Source organism: Ambystoma mexicanum, chromosome 7q (assembly GCF_040938575.1).
Source record: "Ambystoma mexicanum isolate Mex_15411 chromosome 7q, UKY_AmexF1_1, whole genome shotgun sequence".
NCBI lineage: Eukaryota > Metazoa > Chordata > Amphibia > Caudata > Ambystomatidae > Ambystoma > Ambystoma mexicanum.
The window spans coordinates 1,156,384,626-1,156,405,918 of NC_090941.1; positions in this window are offsets into that span (position 1 = coordinate 1,156,384,626).

Here is a 21,293-nt window from a genome sequence, read left to right on the forward strand (position 1 = left end):
TCTGTTTTCACACCTTAACCTACCTGTTTTCACTGCAGTTTCTGGGCCCTATTTTTCACATCTTCTGTTTTTGAGCCCAGCCGCAGGCCTCAGAGAAGGCCGGTGCACCTTGAGGCCTGAATGCTTCCTCCGCCAGTAGCAGGGTCCCAGGGCTTCTGACAGCAGCACCGGCCCTGTGAGGAGTGGCCTCGAGCGATCAGGCGGGCTCCTGCGAGCCACCTCCTCTGGCCTGGGTCCTGTTCCTGGGGCTCCCAGCTCTGTCTGCCTTGACCTCTCCATGCCCCCTGCTCCAGGGCTCACCTGCTGCCGTCGCCGTGCCAACGGAACCCTCAGGCAGGCAGGCAGAGCATTGTGAAATGACAGCCTCCCCTCCCCCGCCTGGGCCTGGGCCCAGGGCTGGGAGCTTGCAAGGCAAAGGCACACCTCAGCTCAGCTTCTCCTGAGCTGCTCCAGAGCTCGACCCCTCAGGGCCCCGGGGCCCCAGGGCTGGTGGTGAGAGCCAGGAAGGGCGATTTATTGGAAGGTCCTTTCCTTCTTGGTGACTCCTACAAACCATTTTAAGCTCTGTACATATACAAAAGCAACATGTGTCATGCCATTTGGGACATGCTGTTCACATGTCTAGCTCCACTAAAACCCTCGTCAGCATATTTCTGAGCCATCAAGGATGAACCAAGAAAAGTGCAGGGCCCTGACAAATCTGCTTCACCGGCACAGCTTTAACAGACATCTGAGTGTCACACTACATGACCGGTCCAGGCCAGGGCAACAGCAGGGGAAGCTTCACTCACACAGTGCTACAGCAGGGGCTTCCCTCCTACTGAACGGGTGCAGCAGGACAAACTCCTGTCACAGAGAATGGGCGCAACCTCACTGCAAGCTTCATTCACACATGGTCTGGCTAAAGACAGCAACTCAAGCCTCCTACATTGGGCACACTGCACTTTAAAGGGTTAGGCATTGGACAGCAGAGCTATCCCTCTGCCTCGCACATACTGGAGACCCTGAAGGGCCTCCTCCAGATTGCATTGTTACTGGATCGCCGACCTATCCCCCTGCCCCAAACCTCTCCCATTTACTCTGTCAACATGCTTCTCCTTACCTTCCTGCAAATACAGCACCCCTCTATGCCCAACGGGTGGAACACCAAGCTTCATGGGGCACTTGAAGGTATCCAGTCTCCACCTTTTATCTGTCCTGCTCCTCATTTCACCATGAAGAACCACTGGCAGCATTTCAGCATCATTTTGAAACTGAAGTTATGGAACAGCTACAAAACCAGGGGAATGGCGGCAGGGGGATTTCATTCCATTTCATTCTGTCCTTTGGCTGTGTGCGCAGTGTCAGAATAGTTTGAGGACTGCAGAAGACACCGGAACAGATTTCTGGGCGAAAGCGCCAGAGATTCTGGCCCCTGCCCCGATCGCCTTACGAACGCCTTACAAACGCCTGGCGGGCAAATGCCCCGGGTGGACACTGAGCGCAGTACCTGAGGAAATTAGAGTGAGGTTTGACTCAGGGACAAGCCTGCCAACCTATGCACTATGGCAGCTGAATGGCGGCATGGGGTCCTCATGTCTCAGGGATCTGCTTCTCTTATCCAAAACATCTTTCCTCCCATCATCCTTAGCACCTAGCATATGGTAATGAGTGGAGCCCCTATACTTCCCCCTCTGCACATTTGTCAATTCCCAGATCTCTGTGGCAGACAGGGCAAATGTATCTATGTGAGAGAGAGAGAGGGAGCCAGAGAGAGTGAGAGAGAGAGAGGGAGCAGGCTCTGACAGTCACAATGAGAGAAAAGTGAAGTTGCATCCCCTCAAGCACTCCCCTGCACCCATCAACACAACAGCAAAGTTAGCTTGCATGTTCCCCGCTCTCCCCACTAACCTCACCCACCCACCCTCCCTCCTCTCTTTCAGGACTTGCAGAGTGCCTAGAGACCCTGGAAATGATGGCAGCGCAGCATGGTACAAACACAAATATCAAAATAGAACTATTCCCCTACTGTCTACAAAACCAAGGAACTACTTCACCTTTGTTTTTTTCCACTTCACATTAAAAAAGAGAAAGACGTCCTTTGTTGGCCCTTTTTACGCACTACCATTCGGTTTACACATTTCATCCTGTTGAGTCTCCCAGTCGGCAAGAGCTATATATTTGGGTGGGTGATCCCTATGAAGTCAATGGAAATAGAGAAGGTGTTAGAACGGTGAGGGTTGTGTGCTGCTAGTGTCTTCCCCTTGAAGTCCATAGAGGGCATGGCCTTGACTAGGGGGTGGTCGAAACGGCCGAAAATTTGCTCAGCAGAAACAATGCAGAATTCTGGGCAAATTCTGCCACTTCGCCTGCTCTGCCCACACAGAGAAATTGCCAATTTCAGGCTTTTTCTCCCTGAAATTCTGTTTTTTATGGGAAATTTTGTTTTTTGGTGGCCCCAAAAAGTTTCAGACTGAAAACAGACAGTTTGTGAAAAAAACACCATTTCAGATGGTTTGCCAGAAGACATTTATTTTTTCCATGAAATGTTGTTTTAGCGGTCAAAAACATGATATTTCAGGGAAAAAGCACATTTCAGGAAGCAAAATCTGCAGAGAAAATTGGCACAACAGCTAAAAAAAGTCCCTGCAGGCAGAACAGAGCTGGAGGCGAATTTAGGCAATATAGTTCCACCAGCAGTGAGGATAACTTTGCCCACCCCTAGCCTTGACTAGGGGACTGAAAATGAATCTACAGGGACTGGCCACAATGTCCATATGAGGGTGGTGTGTCAGGAGCTATGCTTTTTCCTTTCCTTCTGGTATTTCTGTTTTCACACCTTAACCTACCTGTTTTCACTGCAGTTTCTGGGCCCTATTTTTCACATCTTCTGTTTTTGAGCCCAGCCGCAGGCCTCAGAGAAGGCCGGTGCACCTTGAGGCCTGAATGCTTCCTCCGCCAGTAGCAGGGTCCCAGGGCTTCTGACAGCAGCAGAGGCCCTGTGAGGAGTGGCCTCGAGCGATCAGGCGGGCTCCTGCGAGCCACCTCCTCTGGCCTGGGTCCTGTTCCTGGGGCTCCCAGCTCTGTCTGCCTTGACCTCTCCATGCCCCCTGCTCCAGGGCTCACCTGCTGCCGTCGCCGTGCCAACGGAACCCTCAGGCAGGCAGGCAGAGCATTGTGAAATGACAGCCTCCCCTCCCCCGCCTGGGCCTGGGCCCAGGGCTGGGAGCTTGCAAGGCAAAGGCACACCTCAGCTCAGCTTCTCCTGAGCTGCTCCAGAGCTCGACCCCTCAGGGCCCCGGGGCCCCAGGGCTGGTGGTGAGAGCCAGGAAGGGCGATTTATTGGAAGGTCCTTTCCTTCTTGGTGACTCCTACAAACCATTTTAAGCTCTGTACATATACAAAAGCAACATGTGTCATGCCATTTGGGACATGCTGTTCACATGTCTAGCTCCACTAAAACCCTCCTCAGCATATTTCTGAGCCATCAAGGATGAACCAAGAAAAGTGCAGGGCCCTGACAAATCTGCTTCACCGGCACAGCTTTAACAGACATCTGAGTGTCACACTACATGACCGGTCCAGGCCAGGGCAACAGCAGGGGAAGCTTCACTCACACAGTGCTACAGCAGGGGCTTCCCTCCTACTGAACGGGTGCAGCAGGACAAACTCCTGTCACAGAGAATGGGCGCAACCTCACTGCAAGCTTCATTCACACATGGTCTGGCTAAAGACAGCAACTCAAGCCTCCTACATTGGGCACACTGCACTTTAAAGGGTTAGGCATTGGACAGCAGAGCTATCCCTCTGCCTCGCACATACTGGAGACCCTGAAGGGCCTCCTCCAGATTGCATTGTTACTGGATCGCCGACCTATCCCCCTGCCCCAAACCTCTCCCATTTACTCTGTCAACATGCTTCTCCTTACCTTCCTGCAAATACAGCACCCCTCTATGCCCAACGGGTGGAACACCAAGCTTCATGGGGCACTTGAAGGTATCCAGTCTCCACCTTTTATCTGTCCTGCTCCTCATTTCACCATGAAGAACCACTGGCAGCATTTCAGCATCATTTTGAAACTGAAGTTATGGAACAGCTACAAAACCAGGGGAATGGCGGCAGGGGGATTTCATTCCATTTCATTCTGTCCTTTGGCTGTGTGCGCAGTGTCAGAAGAGTTTGAGGACTGCAGAAGACACCGGAACAGATTTCTGGGCGAAAGCGCCAGAGATTCTGGCCCCTGCCCCGATCGCCTTACGAACGCCTTACAAACGCCTGGCGGGCAAATGCCCCGGGTGGACACTGAGCGCAGTACCTGAGGAAATTAGAGTGAGGTTTGACTCAGGGACAAGCCTGCCAACCTATGCACTATGGCAGCTGAATGGCGGCATGGGGTCCTCATGTCTCAGGGATCTGCTTCTCTTATCCAAAACATCTTTCCTCCCATCATCCTTAGCACCTAGCATATGGTAATGAGTGGAGCCCCTATACTTCCCCCTCTGCACATTTGTCAATTCCCAGATCTCTGTGGCAGACAGGGCAAATGTATCTATGTGAGAGAGAGAGAGGGAGCCAGAGAGAGTGAGAGAGAGAGAGGGAGCAGGCTCAGACAGTCACAATGAGAGAAAAGTGAAGTTGCATCCCCTCAAGCACTCCCCTGCACCCATCAACACAACAGCAAAGTTATCTTGCATGTTCCCCGCTCTCCCCACTAACCTCACCCACCCACCCACCCTCCCTCCTCTCTTTCAGGACTTGCAGAGTGCCTAGAGACCCTGGAAATGATGGCAGCGCAGCATGGTACAAACACAAATATCAAAATAGAACTATTCCCCTACTGTCTACAAAACCAAGGAACTACTTCACCTTTATTTTTTTCCACTTCACATTAAAAAAGAGAAAGACGTCCTTTGTTGGCCCTTTTTACGCACTACCATTCGGTTTACACATTTCATCCTGTTGAGTCTCCCAGTCGGCAAGAGCTATATATTTGGGTGGGTGATCCCTATGAAGTCAATGGAAATAGAGAAGGTGTTAGAACGGTGAGGGTTGTGTGCTGCTAGTGTCTTCCCCTTGAAGTCCATAGAGGGCATGGCCTTGACTAGGGGGTGGTCGAAACGGCCGAAAATTTGCTCAGCAGAAACAATGCAGAATTCTGGGCAAATTCTGCCACTTCGCCTGCTCTGCCCACACAGAGAAATTGCCAATTTCAGGCTTTTTCTCCCTGAAATTCTGTTTTTTATGGGAAATTTTGTTTTTTGGTGGCCCCAAAAAGTTTCAGACTGAAAACAGACAGTTTGTGAAAAAAACACCATTTCAGATGGTTTGCCAGAAGACATTTATTTTTTCCATGAAATGTTGTTTTAGCGGTCAAAAACATGATATTTCAGGGAAAAAGCACATTTCAGGAAGCAAAATCTGCAGAGAAAATTGGCACAACAGCTAAAAAAAGTCCCTGCAGGCAGAACAGAGCTGGAGGCGAATTTAGGCAATATAGTTCCACCAGCAGTGAGGATAACTTTGCCCACCCCTAGCCTTGACTAGGGGACTGAAAATGAATTTACAGGGACTGGCCACAAAGTCCATATGAGGGTGGTGTGTCAGGAGCTATGCTTTTTCCTTTCTTATTGGTGTTTCTGTTTTCACACCTTAGCCTACCTGTTTTCACTGCAGTTTCTGGGCCCTATTTTTCACATGTTCTGTTTTTGAGCCCAGTCACAGGCCTCAGAGAAGGCCAGTGCACCTTGAGGCCTGAAGGCTCCCTCCACCAGTAGCAGGGCCCCAGGGCTTCTGACAGCAGCAGAGGCCCTGTGAGGAGTGGCCTCGAGCGATCAGGCGGGCTCCTGTGAGCCACCTCCACTGGCCTGGGTCCTGTTCCTGGGGCTCCCAGCTCTGTCTGCCTTGACCTCTCCATGCCCCCTGCTCCAGGGCTCACCTGCTGCCGTCGCCGTGCCAACGGAACCCTCAGGCAGGCAGGCAGAGCATTGTGAAATGACAGCCTCCCCTCCCCCGCCGCTGGGGCCTGGGCCCAGGGCTGGGAGCTTGCAAGGCAAAGGCACACCTCAGCTCAGCTTCTCCTGAGCTGCTCCAGAGCTCGACCCCTCAGGGCCCCGGGGCCCCAGGGCTGGTGGTGAGAGCCAGGAAGGGCGATTTATTGGAAGGTCCTTTCCTTCTTGGTGACTCCTACAAACCATTTTAAGCTCTGTACATATACAAAAGCAACATGTGTCATGCCATTTGGGACATGCTGTTCACATGTCTAGCTCCACTAAAACCCTCCTCAGCATATTTCCGAGCCATCAAGGATGAACCAAGAAAAGTGCAGGGCCCTGACAAATCTGCTTCCCCGGCACAGCTTTAACAGACATCTGACTGTCACACTACATGACCGGTCCAGGCCAGGGCAACAGCAGGGGAAGCTTCACTCACACAGTGCTACAGCAGGGGCTTCCCTCCTACTGAACGGGTGCAGCAGGACAAACTCCTGTCACAGAGAATGGGCGCAACCTCACTGCAAGCTTCATTCACACATGGTCTGGCTAAAGACAGCAACTCAAGCCTCCTACATTGGGCACACTGCACTTTAAAGGGTTAGGCATTGGACAGCAGAGCTATCCCTCTGCCTCGCACATACTGGAGACCCTGAAGGGCCTCCTCCAGATTGCATTGTTACTGGATCGCCGACCTATCCCCCTGCCCCAAACCTCTCCCATTTACTCTGTCAACATGCTTCTCCTTACCTTCCTGCAAATACAGCACCCCTCTATGCCCAACGGGTGGAACACCAAGCTTCATGGGGCACTTGAAGGTATCCAGTCTCCACCTTTTATCTGTCCTGCTCCTCATTTCACCATGAAGAACCACTGGCAGCATTTCAGCATCATTTTGAAACTGAAGTTATGGAACAGCTACAAAACCAGGGGAATGGCGGCAGGGGGATTTCATTCCATTTCATTCTGTCCTTTGGCTGTGTGCGCAGTGTCAGAAGAGTTTGAGGACTGCAGAAGACACCGGAACAGATTTCTGGGCGAAAGCGCCAGAGATTCTGGCCCCTGCCCCGATCGCCTTACGAACGCCTTACAAACGCCTGGCGGGCAAATGCCCCGGGTGGACACTGAGCGCAGTACCTGAGGAAATTAGAGTGAGGTTTGACTCAGGGACAAGCCTGCCAACCTATGCACTATGGCAGCTGAATGGCGGCATGGGGTCCTCATGTCTCAGGGATCTGCTTCTCTTATCCAAAACATCTTTCCTCCCATCATCCTTAGCACCTAGCATATGGTAATGAGTGGAGCCCCTATACTTCCCCCTCTGCACATTTGTCAATTCCCAGATCTCTGTGGCAGACAGGGCAAATGTATCTATGTGAGAGAGAGAGAGGGAGCCAGAGAGAGTGAGAGAGAGAGAGGGAGCAGGCTCTGACAGTCACAATGAGAGAAAAGTGAAGTTGCATCCCCTCAAGCACTCCCCTGCACCCATCAACACAACAGCAAAGTTAGCTTGCATGTTCCCCGCTCTCCCCACTAACCTCACCCACCCACCCTCCCTCCTCTCTTTCAGGACTTGCAGAGTGCCTAGAGACCCTGGAAATGATGGCAGCGCAGCATGGTACAAACACAAATATCAAAATAGAACTATTCCCCTACTGTCTACAAAACCAAGGAACTACTTCACCTTTGTTTTTTTCCACTTCACATTAAAAAAGAGAAAGACGTCCTTTGTTGGCCCTTTTTACGCACTACCATTCGGTTTACACATTTCATCCTGTTGAGTCTCCCAGTCGGCAAGAGCTATATATTTGGGTGGGTGATCCCTATGAAGTCAATGGAAATAGAGAAGGTGTTAGAACGGTGAGGGTTGTGTGCTGCTAGTGTCTTCCCCTTGAAGTCCATAGAGGGCATGGCCTTGACTAGGGGGTGGTCGAAACGGCCGAAAATTTGCTCAGCAGAAACAATGCAGAATTCTGGGCAAATTCTGCCACTTCGCCTGCTCTGCCCACACAGAGAAATTGCCAATTTCAGGCTTTTTCTCCCTGAAATTCTGTTTTTTATGGGAAATTTTGTTTTTTGGTGGCCCCAAAAAGTTTCAGACTGAAAACAGACAGTTTGTGAAAAAAACACCATTTCAGATGGTTTGCCAGAAGACATTTATTTTTTCCATGAAATGTTGTTTTAGCGGTCAAAAACATGATATTTCAGGGAAAAAGCACATTTCAGGAAGCAAAATCTGCAGAGAAAATTGGCACAACAGCTAAAAAAAGTCCCTGCAGGCAGAACAGAGCTGGAGGCGAATTTAGGCAATATAGTTCCACCAGCAGTGAGGATAACTTTGCCCACCCCTAGCCTTGACTAGGGGACTGAAAATGAATCTACAGGGACTGGCCACAATGTCCATATGAGGGTGGTGTGTCAGGAGCTATGCTTTTTCCTTTCTTTCTGGTGTTTCTGTTTTCACACCTTAACCTACCTGTTTTCACTGCAGTTTCTGGGCCCTATTTTTCACATCTTCTGTTTTTGAGCCCAGCCGCAGGCCTCAGAGAAGGCCGGTGCACCTTGAGGCCTGAATGCTTCCTCCGCCAGTAGCAGGGTCCCAGGGCTTCTGACAGCAGCACCGGCCCTGTGAGGAGTGGCCTCGAGCGATCAGGCGGGCTCCTGCGAGCCACCTCCTCTGGCCTGGGTCCTGTTCCTGGGGCTCCCAGCTCTGTCTGCCTTGACCTCTCCATGCCCCCTGCTCCAGGGCTCACCTGCTGCCGTCGCCGTGCCAACGGAACCCTCAGGCAGGCAGGCAGAGCATTGTGAAATGACAGCCTCCCCTCCCCCGCCTGGGCCTGGGCCCAGGGCTGGGAGCTTGCAAGGCAAAGGCACACCTCAGCTCAGCTTCTCCTGAGCTGCTCCAGAGCTCGACCCCTCAGGGCCCCGGGGCCCCAGGGCTGGTGGTGAGAGCCAGGAAGGGCGATTTATTGGAAGGTCCTTTCCTTCTTGGTGACTCCTACAAACCATTTTAAGCTCTGTACATATACAAAAGCAACATGTGTCATGCCATTTGGGACATGCTGTTCACATGTCTAGCTCCACTAAAACCCTCCTCAGCATATTTCTGAGCCATCAAGGATGAACCAAGAAAAGTGCAGGGCCCTGACAAATCTGCTTCACCGGCACAGCTTTAACAGACATCTGAGTGTCACACTACATGACCGGTCCAGGCCAGGGCAACAGCAGGGGAAGCTTCACTCACACAGTGCTACAGCAGGGGCTTCCCTCCTACTGAACGGGTGCAGCAGGACAAACTCCTGTCACAGAGAATGGGCGCAACCTCACTGCAAGCTTCATTCACACATGGTCTGGCTAAAGACAGCAACTCAAGCCTCCTACATTGGGCACACTGCACTTTAAAGGGTTAGGCATTGGACAGCAGAGCTATCCCTCTGCCTCGCACATACTGGAGACCCTGAAGGGCCTCCTCCAGATTGCATTGTTACTGGATCGCCGACCTATCCCCCTGCCCCAAACCTCTCCCATTTACTCTGTCAACATGCTTCTCCTTACCTTCCTGCAAATACAGCACCCCTCTATGCCCAACGGGTGGAACACCAAGCTTCATGGGGCACTTGAAGGTATCCAGTCTCCACCTTTTATCTGTCCTGCTCCTCATTTCACCATGAAGAACCACTGGCAGCATTTCAGCATCATTTTGAAACTGAAGTTATGGAACAGCTACAAAACCAGGGGAATGGCGGCAGGGGGATTTCATTCCATTTCATTCTGTCCTTTGGCTGTGTGCGCAGTGTCAGAAGAGTTTGAGGACTGCAGAAGACACCGGAACAGATTTCTGGGCGAAAGCGCCAGAGATTCTGGCCCCTGCCCCGATCGCCTTACGATCGCCTTACAAACGCCTGGCGGGCAAATGCCCCGGGTGGACACTGAGCGCAGTACCTGAGGAAATTAGAGTGAGGTTTGACTCAGGGACAAGCCTGCCAACCTATGCACTATGGCAGCTGAATGGCGGCATGGGGTCCTCATGTCTCAGGGATCTGCTTCTCTTATCCAAAACATCTTTCCTCCCATCATCCTTAGCACCTAGCATATGGTAATGAGTGGAGCCCCTATACTTCCCCCTCTGCACATTTGTCAATTCCCAGATCTCTGTGGCAGACAGGGCAAATGTATCTATGTGAGAGAGAGAGAGGGAGCCAGAGAGAGTGAGAGAGAGAGAGGGAGCAGGCTCTGACAGTCACAATGAGAGAAAAGTGAAGTTGCATCCCCTCAAGCACTCCCCTGCACCCATCAACACAACAGCAAAGTTAGCTTGCATGTTCCCCGCTCTCCCCACTAACCTCACCCACCCACCCTCCCTCCTCTCTTTCAGGACTTGCAGAGTGCCTAGAGACCCTGGAAATGATGGCAGCGCAGCATGGTACAAACACAAATATCAAAATAGAACTATTCCCCTACTGTCTACAAAACCAAGGAACTACTTCACCTTTGTTTTTTTCCACTTCACATTAAAAAAGAGAAAGACGTCCTTTGTTGGCCCTTTTTACGCACTACCATTCGGTTTACACATTTCATCCTGTTGAGTCTCCCAGTCGGCAAGAGCTATATATTTGGGTGGGTGATCCCTATGAAGTCAATGGAAATAGAGAAGGTGTTAGAACGGTGAGGGTTGTGTGCTGCTAGTGTCTTCCCCTTGAAGTCCATAGAGGGCATGGCCTTGACTAGGGGGTGGTCGAAACGGCCGAAAATTTGCTCAGCAGAAACAATGCAGAATTCTGGGCAAATTCTGCCACTTCGCCTGCTCTGCCCACACAGAGAAATTGCCAATTTCAGGCTTTTTCTCCCTGAAATTCTGTTTTTTATGGGAAATTTTGTTTTTTGGTGGCCCCAAAAAGTTTCAGACTGAAAACAGACAGTTTGTGAAAAAAACACCATTTCAGATGGTTTGCCAGAAGACATTTATTTTTTCCATGAAATGTTGTTTTAGCGGTCAAAAACATGATATTTCAGGGAAAAAGCACATTTCAGGAAGCAAAATCTGCAGAGAAAATTGGCACAACAGCTAAAAAAAGTCCCTGCAGGCAGAACAGAGCTGGAGGCGAATTTAGGCAATATAGTTCCACCAGCAGTGAGGATAACTTTGCCCACCCCTAGCCTTGACTAGGGGACTGAAAATGAATCTACAGGGACTGGCCACAATGTCCATATGAGGGTGGTGTGTCAGGAGCTATGCTTTTTCCTTTCTTTCTGGTATTTCTGTTTTCACACCTTAACCTACCTGTTTTCACTGCAGTTTCTGGGCCCTATTTTTCACATCTTCTGTTTTTGAGCCCAGCCGCAGGCCTCAGAGAAGGCCGGTGCACCTTGAGGCCTGAATGCTTCCTCCGCCAGTAGCAGGGTCCCAGGGCTTCTGACAGCAGCAGAGGCCCTGTGAGGAGTGGCCTCGAGCGATCAGGCGGGCTCCTGCGAGCCACCTCCTCTGGCCTGGGTCCTGTTCCTGGGGCTCCCAGCTCTGTCTGCCTTGACCTCTCCATGCCCCCTGCTCCAGGGCTCACCTGCTGCCGTCGCCGTGCCAACGGAACCCTCAGGCAGGCAGGCAGAGCATTGTGAAATGACAGCCTCCCCTCCCCCGCCTGGGCCTGGGCCCAGGGCTGGGAGCTTGCAAGGCAAAGGCACACCTCAGCTCAGCTTCTCCTGAGCTGCTCCAGAGCTCGACCCCTCAGGGCCCCGGGGCCCCAGGGCTGGTGGTGAGAGCCAGGAAGGGCGATTTATTGGAAGGTCCTTTCCTTCTTGGTGACTCCTACAAACCATTTTAAGCTCTGTACATATACAAAAGCAACATGTGTCATGCCATTTGGGACATGCTGTTCACATGTCTAGCTCCACTAAAACCCTCCTCAGCATATTTCTGAGCCATCAAGGATGAACCAAGAAAAGTGCAGGGCCCTGACAAATCTGCTTCACCGGCACAGCTTTAACAGACATCTGAGTGTCACACTACATGACCGGTCCAGGCCAGGGCAACAGCAGGGGAAGCTTCACTCACACAGTGCTACAGCAGGGGCTTCCCTCCTACTGAACGGGTGCAGCAGGACAAACTCCTGTCACAGAGAATGGGCGCAACCTCACTGCAAGCTTCATTCACACATGGTCTGGCTAAAGACAGCAACTCAAGCCTCCTACATTGGGCACACTGCACTTTAAAGGGTTAGGCATTGGACAGCAGAGCTATCCCTCTGCCTCGCACATACTGGAGACCCTGAAGGGCCTCCTCCAGATTGCATTGTTACTGGATCGCCGACCTATCCCCCTGCCCCAAACCTCTCCCATTTACTCTGTCAACATGCTTCTCCTTACCTTCCTGCAAATACAGCACCCCTCTATGCCCAACGGGTGGAACACCAAGCTTCATGGGGCACTTGAAGGTATCCAGTCTCCACCTTTTATCTGTCCTGCTCCTCATTTCACCATGAAGAACCACTGGCAGCATTTCAGCATCATTTTGAAACTGAAGTTATGGAACAGCTACAAAACCAGGGGAATGGCGGCAGGGGGATTTCATTCCATTTCATTCTGTCCTTTGGCTGTGTGCGCAGTGTCAGAAGAGTTTGAGGACTGCAGAAGACACCGGAACAGATTTCTGGGCGAAAGCGCCAGAGATTCTGGCCCCTGCCCCGATCGCCTTACGAACGCCTTACAAACGCCTGGCGGGCAAATGCCCCGGGTGGACACTGAGCGCAGTACCTGAGGAAATTAGAGTGAGGTTTGACTCAGGGACAAGCCTGCCAACCTATGCACTATGGCAGCTGAATGGCGGCATGGGGTCCTCATGTCTCAGGGATCTGCTTCTCTTATCCAAAACATCTTTCCTCCCATCATCCTTAGCACCTAGCATATGGTAATGAGTGGAGCCCCTATACTTCCCCCTCTGCACATTTGTCAATTCCCAGATCTCTGTGGCAGACAGGGCAAATGTATCTATGTGAGAGAGAGAGAGGGAGCCAGAGAGAGTGAGAGAGAGAGAGGGAGCAGGCTCAGACAGTCACAATGAGAGAAAAGTGAAGTTGCATCCCCTCAAGCACTCCCCTGCACCCATCAACACAACAGCAAAGTTATCTTGCATGTTCCCCGCTCTCCCCACTAACCTCACCCACCCACCCACCCTCCCTCCTCTCTTTCAGGACTTGCAGAGTGCCTAGAGACCCTGGAAATGATGGCAGCGCAGCATGGTACAAACACAAATATCAAAATAGAACTATTCCCCTACTGTCTACAAAACCAAGGAACTACTTCACCTTTATTTTTTTCCACTTCACATTAAAAAAGAGAAAGACGTCCTTTGTTGGCCCTTTTTACGCACTACCATTCGGTTTACACATTTCATCCTGTTGAGTCTCCCAGTCGGCAAGAGCTATATATTTGGGTGGGTGATCCCTATGAAGTCAATGGAAATAGAGAAGGTGTTAGAACGGTGAGGGTTGTGTGCTGCTAGTGTCTTCCCCTTGAAGTCCATAGAGGGCATGGCCTTGACTAGGGGGTGGTCGAAACGGCCGAAAATTTGCTCAGCAGAAACAATGCAGAATTCTGGGCAAATTCTGCCACTTCGCCTGCTCTGCCCACACAGAGAAATTGCCAATTTCAGGCTTTTTCTCCCTGAAATTCTGTTTTTTATGGGAAATTTTGTTTTTTGGTGGCCCCAAAAAGTTTCAGACTGAAAACAGACAGTTTGTGAAAAAAACACCATTTCAGATGGTTTGCCAGAAGACATTTATTTTTTCCATGAAATGTTGTTTTAGCGGTCAAAAACATGATATTTCAGGGAAAAAGCACATTTCAGGAAGCAAAATCTGCAGAGAAAATTGGCACAACAGCTAAAAAAAGTCCCTGCAGGCAGAACAGAGCTGGAGGCGAATTTAGGCAATATAGTTCCACCAGCAGTGAGGATAACTTTGCCCACCCCTAGCCTTGACTAGGGGACTGAAAATGAATTTACAGGGACTGGCCACAAAGTCCATATGAGGGTGGTGTGTCAGGAGCTATGCTTTTTCCTTTCTTATTGGTGTTTCTGTTTTCACACCTTAGCCTACCTGTTTTCACTGCAGTTTCTGGGCCCTATTTTTCACATCTTCTGTTTTTGAGCCCAGCCACAGGCCTCAGAGAAGGCCGGTGCACCTTGAGGCCTGAAGGCTCCCTCCACCAGTAGCAGGGCCCCAGGGCTTCTGACAGCAGCAGAGGCCCTGTGAGGAGTGGCCTCGAGCGATCAGGCGGGCTCAGCTGAGCCACCTCCTCTGGCCTGGGTCCTGTTCCTGGGGCTCCCAGCTCTGTCTGCCTTGACCTCTCCATGCCCCCTGCTCCAGGGCTCACCTGCTGCCGTCGCCGTGCCAACGGAACCCTCAGGCAGGCAGGCAGAGCATTGTGAAATGACAGCCTCCCCTCCCCCGCCGCTGGGGCCTGGGCCCAGGGCTGGGAGCTTGCAAGGCAAAGGCACACCTCAGCTCAGCTTCTCCTGAGCTGCTCCAGAGCTCGACCCCTCAGGGCCCCGGGGCCCCAGGGCTGGTGGTGAGAGCCAGGAAGGGCGATTTATTGGAAGGTCCTTTCCTTCTTGGTGACTCCTACAAACCATTTTAAGCTCTGTACATATACAAAAGCAACATGTGTCATGCCATTTGGGACATGCTGTTCACATGTCTAGCTCCACTAAAACCCTCCTCAGCATATTTCCGAGCCATCAAGGATGAACCAAGAAAAGTGCAGGGCCCTGACAAATCTGCTTCCCCGGCACAGCTTTAACAGACATCTGACTGTCACACTACATGACCGGTCCAGGCCAGGGCAACAGCAGGGGAAGCTTCACTCACACAGTGCTACAGCAGGGGCTTCCCTCCTACTGAACGGGTGCAGCAGGACAAACTCCTGTCACAGAGAATGGGCGCAACCTCACTGCAAGCTTCATTCACACATGGTCTGGCTAAAGACAGCAACTCAAGCCTCCTACATTGGGCACACTGCACTTTAAAGGGTTAGGCATTGGACAGCAGAGCTATCCCTCTGCCTCGCACATACTGGAGACCCTGAAGGGCCTCCTCCAGATTGCATTGTTACTGGATCGCCGACCTATCCCCCTGCCCCAAACCTCTCCCATTTACTCTGTCAACATGCTTCTCCTTACCTTCCTGCAAATACAGCACCCCTCTATGCCCAACGGGTGGAACACCAAGCTTCATGGGGCACTTGAAGGTATCCAGTCTCCACCTTTTATCTGTCCTGCTCCTCATTTCACCATGAAGAACCACTGGCAGCATTTCAGCATCATTTTGAAACTGAAGTTATGGAACAGCTACAAAACCAGGGGAATGGCGGCAGGGGGATTTCATTCCATTTCATTCTGTCCTTTGGCTGTGTGCGCAGTGTCAGAAGAGTTTGAGGACTGCAGAAGACACCGGAACAGATTTCTGGGCGAAAGCGCCAGAGATTCTGGCCCCTGCCCCGATCGCCTTACGAACGCCTTACAAACGCCTGGCGGGCAAATGCCCCGGGTGGACACTGAGCGCAGTACCTGAGGAAATTAGAGTGAGCTTTGACTCAGGGACAAGCCTGCCAACCTATGCACTATGGCAGCTGAATGGCGGCATGGGGTCCTCATGTCTCAGGGATCTGCTTCTCTTATCCAAAACATCTTTCCTCCCATCATCCTTAGCACCTAGCATATGGTAATGAGTGGAGCCCCTATACTTCCCCCTCTGCACATTTGTCAATTCCCAGATCTCTGTGGCAGACAGGGCAAATGTATCTATGTGAGAGAGAGAGAGGGAGCCAGAGAGAGTGAGAGAGAGAGAGGGAGCAGGCTCTGACAGTCACAATGAGAGAAAAGTGAAGTTGCATCCCCTCAAGCACTCCCCTGCACCCATCAACACAACAGCAAAGTTAGCTTGCATGTTCCCCGCTCTCCCCACTAACCTCACCCACCCACCCTCCCTCCTCTCTTTCAGGACTTGCAGAGTGCCTAGAGACCCTGGAAATGATGGCAGCGCAGCATGGTACAAACACAAATATCAAAATAGAACTATTCCCCTACTGTCTACAAAACCAAGGAACTACTTCACCTTTGTTTTTTTCCACTTCACATTAAAAAAGAGAAAGACGTCCTTTGTTGGCCCTTTTTACGCACTACCATTCGGTTTACACACTTCATCCTGTTGAGTCTCCCAGTCGGCAAGAGCTATATATTTGGGTGGGTGATCCCTATGAAGTCAATGGAAATAGAGAAGGTGTTAGAACGGTGAGGGTTGTGTGCTGCTAGTGTCTTCCCCTTGAAGTCCATAGAGGGCATGGCCTTGACTAGGGGGTGGTCGAAACGGCCGAAAATTTGCTCAGCAGAAACAATGCAGAATTCTGGGCAAATTCTGCCACTTCGCCTGCTCTGCCCACACAGAGAAATTGCCAATTTCAGGCTTTTTCTCCCTGAAATTCTGTTTTTTATGGGAAATTTTGTTTTTTGGTGGCCCCAAAAAGTTTCAGACTGAAAACAGACAGTTTGTGAAAAAAACACCATTTCAGATGGTTTGCCAGAAGACATTTATTTTTTCCATGAAATGTTGTTTTAGCGGTCAAAAACATGATATTTCAGGGAAAAAGCACATTTTAGGAAGCAAAATCTGCAGAGAAAATTGGCAGAACAGCTAAAAAAAGTCCCTGCAGGCAGAACAGAGCTGGAGGCGAATTTAGGCAATATAGTTCCACCAGCAGTGAGGATAACTTTGCCCACCCCTAGCCTTGACTAGGGGACTGAAAATGAATCTACAGGGACTGGCCACAATGTCCATATGAGGGTGGTGTGTCAGGAGCTATGCTTTTTCCTTTCTTTCTGGTGTTTCTGTTTTCACACCTTAACCTACCTGTTTTCACTGCAGTTTCTGGGCCCTATTTTTCACATCTTCTGTTTTTGAGCCCAGCCGCAGGCCTCAGAGAAGGCCGGTGCACCTTGAGGCCTGAATGCTTCCTCCGCCAGTAGCAGGGTCCCAGGGCTTCTGACAGCAGCAGAGGCCCTGTGAGGAGTGGCCTCGAGCGATCAGGCGGGCTCCTGCGAGCCACCTCCACTGGCCTGGGTCCTGTTCCTGGGGCTCCCAGCTCTGTCTGCCTCGACCTCTCCATGCCCCCTGCTCCAGGGCTCACCTGCTGCCGTTGCCGTGCCAACGGAACCCTCAGGCAGGCAGGCAGAGCATTGTGAAATGACAGCCTCCCCTCCCCCGCCTGGGCCTGGGCCCAGGGCTGGGAGCTTGCAAGGCAAAGACACACCTCAGCTCAGCTTCTCCTGAGCTGCTCCAGAGCTCGACCCCTCAGGGCCCCGGGGCCCCAGGGCTGGTGCTGAGAGCCAGGAAGGACGATTTATTGGAAGGTCCTTTCCTTCTTGGTGACTCCTACAAACCATTTTAAGCTCTGTACATATACAAAAGCAACATGTGTCATGCCATTTGGGACATGCTGTTCACATGTCTAGCTCCACTAAAACCCTCCTCAGCATATTTCCGAGCCATCAAGGATGAACCAAGAAAAGTGCAGGGCCCTGACAAATCTGCTTCCCCGGCACAGCTTTAACAGACATCTGAGTGTCACACTACATGACCGGTCCAGGCCAGGGCAACAGCAGGGGAAGCTTCACTCACACAGTGCTACAGCAGGGGCTTCCCTCCTACTGAACGGGTGCAGCAGGACAAACTCCTGTCACAGAGAATGGGCGCAACCTCACTGCAAGCTTCATTCACACATGGTCTGGCTAAAGACAGCAACTCAAGCCTCCTACATTGGGCACACTGCACTTTAAAGGGTTAGGCATTGGACAGCAGAGCTATCCCTCTGCCTCGCACATACTGGAGACCCTGAAGGGCCTCCTCCAGATTGCATTGTTACTGGATCGCCGACCTATCCCCCTGCCCCAAACCTCTCCCATTTACTCTGTCAACATGCTTCACCTTACCTTCCTGCAAATACAGCACCCCTCTATGCCCAACGGGTGGAACACCAAGCTTCATGGGGCACTTGAAGGTATCCAGTCTCCACCTTTTATCTGTCCTGCTCCTCATTTCACCATGAAGAACCACTGGCAGCATTTCAGCATCATTTTGAAACTGAAGTTATGGAACAGCTACAAAACCAGGGGAATGGCGGCAGGGGGATTTCATTCCATTTCATTCTGTCCTTTGGCTGTGTGCGCAGTGTCAGAAGAGTTTGAGGACTGCAGAAGACACCGGAACAGATTTCTGGGCAAAAGCGCCAGAGATTCTGGCCCCTGCCCCGATCGCCTTACGAACGCCTTACAAACGCCTGGCGGGCAAATGCCCCGGGTAGACACTGAGCGCAGTACCTGAGGAAATTAGAGTGAGGTTTGACTCAGAGACAAGCCTGCCAACCTATGCACTATGGCAGCTGAATGGCGGCATGGGGTCCTCATGTCTCAGGGATCTGCTTCTCTTATCCAAAACATCTTTCCTCCCATCATCCTTAGCACCTAGCATATGGTAATGAGTGGAGCCCCTATACTTCCCCCTCTGCACATTTGTCAATTCCCAGATCTCTGTGGCAGACAGGGCAAATGTATCTATGTGAGAGAGAGAGAGGGAGCCAGAGAGAGTGAGAGAGAGAGAGGGAGCAGGCTCTGACAGTCACAATGAGAGAAAAGTGAAGTTGCATCCCCTCAAGCACTCCCCTGCACCCATCAACACAACAGCAAAGTTAGCTTGCATGTTCCCCGCTCTCCCCACTAACCTCACCCACCCACCCTCCCTCCTCTCTTTCAGGACTTGCAGAGTGCCTAGAGACCCTGGAAATGATGGCAGCGCAGCATGGTACAAACACAAATATCAAAATAGAACTATTCCCCTACTGTCTACAAAACCAAGGAACTACTTCACCTTTGTTTTTTTCCACTTCACATTAAAAAAGAGAAAGACGTCCTTTGTTGGCCCTTTTTACGCACTACCATTCGGTTTACACATTTCATCCTGTTGAGTCTCCCAGTCGGCAAGAGCTATATATTTGGGTGGGTGATCCCTATGAAGTCAATGGAAATAGAGAAGGTGTTAGAACGGTGAGGGTTGTGTGCTGCTAGTGTCTTCCCCTTGAAGTCCATAGAGGGCATGGCCTTGACTAGGGGGTGGTCGAAACGGCCGAAAATTTGCTCAGCAGAAACAATGCAGAATTCTGGGCAAATTCTGCCACTTCGCCTGCTCTGCCCACACAGAGAAATTGCCAATTTCAGGCTTTTTCTCCCTGAAATTCTGTTTTTTATGGGAAATTTTGTTTTTTGGTGGCCCCAAAAAGTTTCAGACTGAAAACAGACAGTTTGTGAAAAAAACACCATTTCAGATGGTTTGCCAGAAGACATTTATTTTTTCCATGAAATGTTGTTTTAGCGGTCAAAAACATGATATTTCAGGGAAAAAGCACATTTCAGGAAGCAAAATCTGCAGAGAAAATTGGCACAACAGCTAAAAAAAGTCCCTGCAGGCAGAACAGAGCTGGAGGCGAATTTAGGCAATATAGTTCCACCAGCAGTGAGGATAACTTTGCCCACCCCTAGCCTTGACTAGGGGACTGAAAATGAATCCACAGGGACTGGCCACAATGTCCATATGAGGGTGGTGTGTCAGGAGCTATGCTTTTTCCTTTCTTTCTGGTGTTTCTGTTTTCACACCTTAACCTACCTGTTTTCACTGCAGTTTCTGGGCCCTATTTTTCACATCTTCTGTTTTTGAGCCCAGCCACAGGCCTCAGTGAAGGCCAGTGCACCTTGAGGCCTGAAGGCTTCCTCCACCAGTAGCAGGGCCCCAGGGCTTCTGACAGCAGCAGAGGCCCTGTGAGGAGTGGCCTCGAGCGATCAGGCGGGCTCCTGCGAGCCACCTCCACTGGCCTGGGTCCTGTTCCTGGGGCTCCCAGCTCTGTCTGCCTTGACCTCTCCATGCCCCCTGCTCCAGGGCTCACCTGCTGCTGTCGCCGTGCCAACGGAACCCTCAGGCTGGGCAGAGCATTGTGAAATGACAGCCTCCCCTCCCCCGCCTGGGCCTGGGCCCAGGGCTGGGAGCTTGCAAGGCAAAGGCACACCTCAACTCAGCTTCTCCTGAGCTGCTCCAGAGCTCGACCCCTCAGGGCCCCGGGGCCCCAGGGCTGGTGGTGAGAGCCAGGAAGGGCGATTTATTGGAAGGTCCTTTCCTTCTTGGTGACTCCTACAAACCATTTTAAGCTCTGTACATATACAAAAGCAACATGTGTCATGCCATTTGGGACATGCTGTTCACATGTCTAGCTCCACTCAAACCCTCCTCAGCATATTTCCGAGCCATCAAGGATGAACCAAGAAAAGTGCAGGGCCCTGACAAATCTGCTTCACCGGCACAGCTTTAACAGACATCTGAGTGTCACACTACATGACCGGTCCAGGCCAGGGCAACAGCAGGGGAAGCTTCACTCACACAGTGCTACAGCAGGGGCTTCCCTCCTACTGAACGGGTGCAGCAGGACAAACTCCTGTCACAGAGAATGGGCGCAACCTCACTGCAAGCTTCATTCACACATGATCTGGCTAAAGACAGCAACTCAAGCCTCCTACATTGGGCACACTGCACTTTAAAGGGTTAGGCATTGGACAGCAGAGCTATCCCTCTGCCTCGCACATACTGGAGACCCTGAAGGGCCTCCTCCAGATTGCATTGTTACTGGATCGCCGACCTATCCCCCTGCCCCAAACCTCTCCCATTTACTCTGTCAACATGCTTCTCCTTACCTTCCTGCAAATACAGCACCCCTCTATGCCCAACGGGTGGAACACCAAGCTTCATGGGGCACTTGAAGGTATCCAGTCTCCACCTTTTATCTGTCCTGCTCCTCATTTCACCATGAAGAACCACTGGCAGCATTTCAGCATCATTTTGAAACTGAAGTTATGGAACAGCTACAAAACCAGGGGAATGGCGGCAGGGGGATTTCATTCCATTTCATTCTGTCCTTTGGCTGTGTGCGCAGTGTCAGAAGAGTTTGAGGACTGCAGAAGACACCGGAACAGATTTCTGGGCGAAAGCGCCAGAGATTCTGGGCCCTGCCCCAATCGCCTTACAAACGCCTTACAAACGCCTGGCGGGCAAATGCCCCGGGTAGACACTGAGCGCAGTACCTGAGGAAATTAGAGTGAGGTTTGACTCAAGGACAAGCCTGCCAACCTATGCACTATGGCAGCTGAATGGGGGCATGGGGTCCTCATGTCTCAGGGATCTGCTTCTCTTATCCAAAACATCTTTCCTCCCATCATCCTTAGCACCTAGCATATGGTAA